This window comes from Silene latifolia, chromosome 7, assembly GCF_048544455.1.
Source record: "Silene latifolia isolate original U9 population chromosome 7, ASM4854445v1, whole genome shotgun sequence".
NCBI classification, from domain to species: domain Eukaryota; kingdom Viridiplantae; phylum Streptophyta; class Magnoliopsida; order Caryophyllales; family Caryophyllaceae; genus Silene; species Silene latifolia.
In genome coordinates this window covers 85370955-85376824 of record NC_133532.1, presented here as the reverse complement: position 1 = coordinate 85376824, position 5870 = coordinate 85370955, and the positions used below count along the sequence as shown (strand labels likewise).

Sequence of the window (5870 nt, the reverse complement as noted above, 5' to 3'; positions counted from 1 at the left end):
AATGTAATGTATTTTTAACTTATTAAAAATCAACATACTCATAAAATATGTCATTTACAAAATCGACTAGTAATTTGTAATTACTCGTACCAAAAATGTTTCCAAATTATAAATTACAACATTTTGTATTTATAATAATTTATTCATTCCGTTTCAATTGTTTCTGTAAACAATGATTTCATCTAAGTAATAAAACAATTCGATTACTTAGACCGTGTCTCATTTAATCATATTTACAATAAGATACGTAAATTATACTCACAAAATCATCCGTCAATTTTAAGCAATTTAATTAACTCGTATCGGTATACGATTAATTAAATAATCAATTAAGAGTATTTCCCTATAGGTATGACCTAAGGGGATCAACTGATCACCACCTTCGCACGACAGTAATGTCAAACTCTAGTCAGCCAATCATTACCGATATGTGTGGACCAGTTGACTGTAAAATATTACATCCCACATGTATTCTTAAAATGAGATTTAATAATGATATTTAAATCATGTGATCGCACTATTGTTGAGGACACATTTCCCAACAAGATTAAGTCGACTTGTAGGTGTTGTACAATCTAATCGATTCGGCTCCGGGACCCAAACTCTCCTAGGATTGTAAGATATAAACCAACTCGATCCATCACAACAATAATTGCTTGCTTATAATTTGAGAATATGTTTGTATGATCAATTCCCATGAATCCCCTATGACCCCATGACACCCTAGTGCCTTTTATCAATTGTTTACATCCCCTTTTTAATCATCTTGCTTGTTTACTTTTATTGCTATTTAGTTTAGTGATCTTCTATTCTAAATTGTGACACCCCTAGACACCGCTAGTTACAATTGAAAATCTCACTTCAATACCCGTCCCTTGGGATCCGACCTTTACTTGCCTCTTTACTAATTGTAGAGTTGTTTATTGGACTTATAAATATTGTTTTGGTCTAGGTGCTCCTAACGACAAGTACCGAAAACTAAACCCTCTCAAGAGGTGCCGACCAAAAATGGCGCCGTTGCCGGGGACGGTGTTAGTTTGATTTAGATTTTCTTAAATGTTTATTAGTTGTGTCTTTCTTTGCCTTGGGAAAGTAAAACTCCTCAAGGTTTGTTCTAATTATTTTCAAGTTGTTTGATATTTTGCATGTCTAGAAGATCACAAGGTAACTTGTTACCCTTTGATCACGAAATTGAAAGGACTTTGACAAACAATAGAAGACTTGCTAGAAGAACTTTGAGAGGTATTGGTGAGGTTGTATATATTCAATCAAACACTATTGAGTTCGTCAACCCTTTTGCAAGAGAAGGTGAGGAGAACCCAACACAAAATCCAACACAAAATCAACCCACAATGCCTAAGTTCTCATCACATTCCGTACCAACCGAGGAGAACCTACCCAATAGTACTCCCACACCACAACACTTAACCGGAAATTTTATTGCCAAATCTGCATTTATCCAATTAGTCGAAAAAAGCCAATTTGGGGGGATGCCTAGTGAAGACCCTCATTCTCACATGGAGACTTTTTGTGACTATTGTGATGCGATTTCTCAAACCGGTGTAACTCAAGACCAAATTCGATGGGTCTTATTTCCTTTTTCTCTAATTGGCTCCGCAAAACAATGGTTGAAAGGCCTTGATAAGGCTACTCTCGGAATTGATTCTTGGAAGAATTTAGCTCTAGCTTTCTACAAAAAGTTCTACCCACCGGAAAAGACTAACATGCTAAGAGCTCAAATTACGGGCTTTAAGCAAAGAGATGAAGAATCCGTGTATGAAGCTTGGGAGCGATTCAAGGGAATTTGTCGCTCATGTCCTCATCATGGACTTAGCGAGTGGTTCTTGGTTCAACAATTTTGGAATGGTCTTTATGAAGACTCAAGAAACATTTTCAACATGGGATCAAATGGTATGTTCACCGAAATTGACGATAATCAAACTTGGAATAAGATTGAGGAAATGGCGGTCCATAATTCACAATATAGTAGACTCCGCAAGGCTACTAGAGGAGGAAAGCATGAAGTGGACTCCATTACTCAATTGGGTGCTCAACTTAGTGCTCACATTGATACCATCAACTTGAAGTTCGAAAAATCTATGGCTAGACTTGAAGAAGCCTCAAAATCACCAAAGCATCATGTTAATGCCATGACGGCATCTTCATCAATCCCAAGTGGGATATGTGAGAATTGTGGAACTTTGGGAGATGACCAAAGTGAATGTAGGGGAACAAATGAACAAGTGAATGCTTTTCAAGCATACAAGAGTGGTACCCCTTATTCAAATTATTACAATGAAAACACCAAATTACACCCAAATCTCTCATACAAAAGCCAAAAGGTTCAAAACCCTCAACCAACATACACCCCACCTCCCATGAGAAACCAAATTCAAAGACCCTTTTACAACCAAAACCAAGGTTACCAAAATCAAACTCCATACAATCAACAAAATGACCAAGGTTTTGATGTTCAAAAAGCGGTCCTCCAAATGCAAAAGAATCAACAAGAGTTTTTCACTCAAATGCAAAAGGATAGTCAAGCAAAGGAAATCACCATCAACAACATCCTAGCCCACACCAAAATGTTGGAAACCCAATTAACTCAACTAGCATCTTCAAGCTCACAAAGACAAAAGGGGCAATTACCACCTCAAAGTAATCCCCCAAGACATGAAACGGTTAGTTCCATTCACTTGAGGAGTGGTACGAGATATGAAGCACCAAAGAAGCAAGTTGAGGATGAAGTTGTGGAAGCTAGTGACAAAGAAGAACTTGTGCAAAACTCCAAGGATGGAGAACCAACAAAAGAAGAAATTTCAAAGAAAAGTGAAGACAAGGCCAAGGAGAAGGAACCCATTGTGATTAGACTTCCTTTTCTAAGTCATCAAGCCAAGCCCAAATTTGATGACCAACTTGGAAAATTTATGGAAATTGTGAAGAATTTGGAAGTCTCGATTCCTTTCACGGAATTAATCAATCACGTGCCGGCCTATGCAAAGTACATGAAGGACATCCTTACGAAAAAGAAGTCGATCCGGAAGCTTGAGACTATCGCCTTCACTAAGGTGAGTAGTGCAGTCCTTCAAGGGAGTTTACCTCCAAAACTTAAGGATCCGGGAAGCTTCTCAATACCGTGTACCATTGGCGACACCACGATCAACAAAGCCCTATGTGATCTAGGGGCTAGTGTGAGTGTTATGCCGTATTCGGTGAGTAAAAGGTTAGGGATGGGAGAGCTTAAATGCACCAATATCACACTCTAAATGGCCGATAGATCGACGAAGACACCATTAGGGATATGGGAAGATGTTCCCATAAGAGTTGGGAAATTTTTCATCCCGGTGGACTTTGTCATTGTTGACATGGAAGAAGACTCCAATATTCCAATCATTCTAGGTAAACCTTTCTTGCACACCGCGGGTGCGGTGATAGATGTGAAGCATGGAGAGCTCACTCTAGAAGTGGGAGATGAGAGCATAACTTTCAACCTTGATGATACCCGTCGTTGTGAGTACCAAAAATAAATTTATAATTCCTATTAAAACTAACCTAGGCTAGTGGTAACAGGGTCGAACCACAAGGAGGCGAATGTAATTAATAGTTGTCTAATTTAATCTAAGGTAACAAAAGTGGGGGTTTAATTGATTTGGTCTACAGCTAATAGCAAAGAAAAACAATAAACTAAAAACGTGAATAAGACAGATATAAAAGGGGGTGCAAGGATGATCGGTTCACTATAGTTTCGGCGGCAGCATACTAAACAGGTCTAAAACAAAACACATGAGGCGGGAAATAAAGAGGTCCTCTCGGTCCACTCTTAACAAATAGAGTCTTTCGATCTTGCTATAAGTCCCTAATATCACTAATACGACTCTCGTCCTGAAAAGTGACTTATAATCTAAACTTTACCTATCTTTCGATCTCAGCATAGTTTAGTCATTTTAATTGGTGATCAAACAACTGTCCCTATCTCTCGATCTAATGGGTCAGTCATATCCTAAACATTCAACTAGTCGTGTGCACTCGATTCGTCGAATTAAGAATTAAAACAATTAAAACGAAAGCAAAACCTCACGTGGTCAGTCGATCGACCAAGCATAGCAGTCGATCGACTGACATGCGATTCAGGTCCGTGTTCATTATTTTGCCGCCTACACTATAATTCCCCTATATCCTAGCACAATTAATTTAGCTACTCATAACAACAGTGGAAATAACAATAACCATAACGAAATAAACTATTGAATTCATGCTTGAAGTAATCAAATAACAATTAGCGAGAAACAATAATTGGCTTTGGATACTAACTAGCAATTCTATATCTATGAATGCGATAAAGATAAACTGAAGTAGAACAGAAAGAATACCGAAATTGCAGAGGGATTGTAAAGGAATGATTAGAAGAACGAACGAAAATCTGATGCACACCAATATTCTAAACCCTAATTATTCGATAAACTAAACTGACTCAAGAACTAGTAAAAACTGAATGTGAAACTTAATGTTCTAGGTTACGTTATATAGAAAGTGTACGTAACATTATTCCTAAACCTAACATAGCTTTGGGCTTCAAGTTTCTCGATCTATTGATTTGCGTCAGACCCGTTGTTCAGTCGATCGACCATAAGCATCAGTCGATCGACCAACTTGCGCTGTACAGGAGCTTCTGATCTCGTGCTCTGGTCGATCGACCAGAAGCATCAGTCGATCGACCAAAGTTGCTGTACAGTAGTGCATTCTGACGAATTCTGCAGCGCGCACCGATCTTAAAACAGCTGCCATTTCTTCGTTACTTGGTCAAATCAGGCGTTCTATACGGCGTTGGAAAGCTAAGAGGATAAGCTTTCACCTCCAATTGGAATCACTCGATTATCAGCTCTAGAACTCGAGATATAGCCATCTGCAGCAGCCTGCAATTTCGAGAAGCACTTCTTCGCTTGTTAAACTCGTACGCACCCATGCTTTTGCTATCTTTAGGCCTTGAAACGCGCACCAAGCTCATTCCTCGAGTCAATACTTCATGTCAAATGCAATGTTAACTACTTAGGGAGGGATTCGGCTCGATTTCCGCTCAATTCTTCATATTTCTGCAATAATAGACAAAAACACGAAAGTAGAGGAAAATAGAGAAATAATGGCATATATTGCACATTTGAGCTCTGAAATGCGTGTAGAATAAAGTGTGAAACATCATATTTTAGACACGCATCAAATCTCCCCAAACCAAACCTTGCTTGTCCCCAAGCAAGAACTAGACTCGATCCTAAAACCTAATGGAACGAGTTCAATCTCAGAGCGAAATGTCAACTGTAAAGCCTAAACCAATTTAATGCATAGCCAACAATCAACTAGTGTATGAATCATGCAAACGAATTATAAAGTCGTTAAAAAGCCGCCGAACCGTTGACTATAGAGACTTATCAAATTGGACTCTCGCGGGTCGCTCAAATCACTCAAATAAGCACGGGTGAAAATATGTAAAAGATATAAAGAATTCATTTTGTAGTGACACTCACCTAACTACGACCTATGAAAACATGCCAGCAATAAATTATGAAGATGATCTCTATAACCGTACATATGCATTCCAACCAACAAATGACCATGACACATGCCGAGGTATATATGGGATATGTGAGGTATGGGTAAGAAGAGGCAAAACATTTTATGGAAAAGTGGAGGTACAGGTGATCAAGCTAGTACCAAAACGGAACCATATGGCAACATCCAACTTCTTTCTCATAAACAAACGAAACGGTGCTATAGCAAGCACAAATCTCACAATCTCCAGGTATAAAAGTAATCAACTAACTCCCCATAAGAAATAAATGAATCATGGGAGCAAAAATCGCCATAAGATAAAGACT

At 38.5% G+C, this 5870-nt stretch overlaps 1 non-coding gene across 1 annotated transcript; it reads right to left on the bottom strand.

Annotated features, from left to right (window-relative positions):
* Positions 1-1724: 1724 nt before the first annotated feature.
* LOC141593426 (small nucleolar RNA R71) lies at positions 1725-1831 on the bottom strand. The gene has a single exon (XR_012521509.1). It is a non-coding gene; the product is annotated as a small nucleolar RNA R71 (small nucleolar RNA).
* Positions 1832-5870: the final 4039 nt, after the last annotated feature.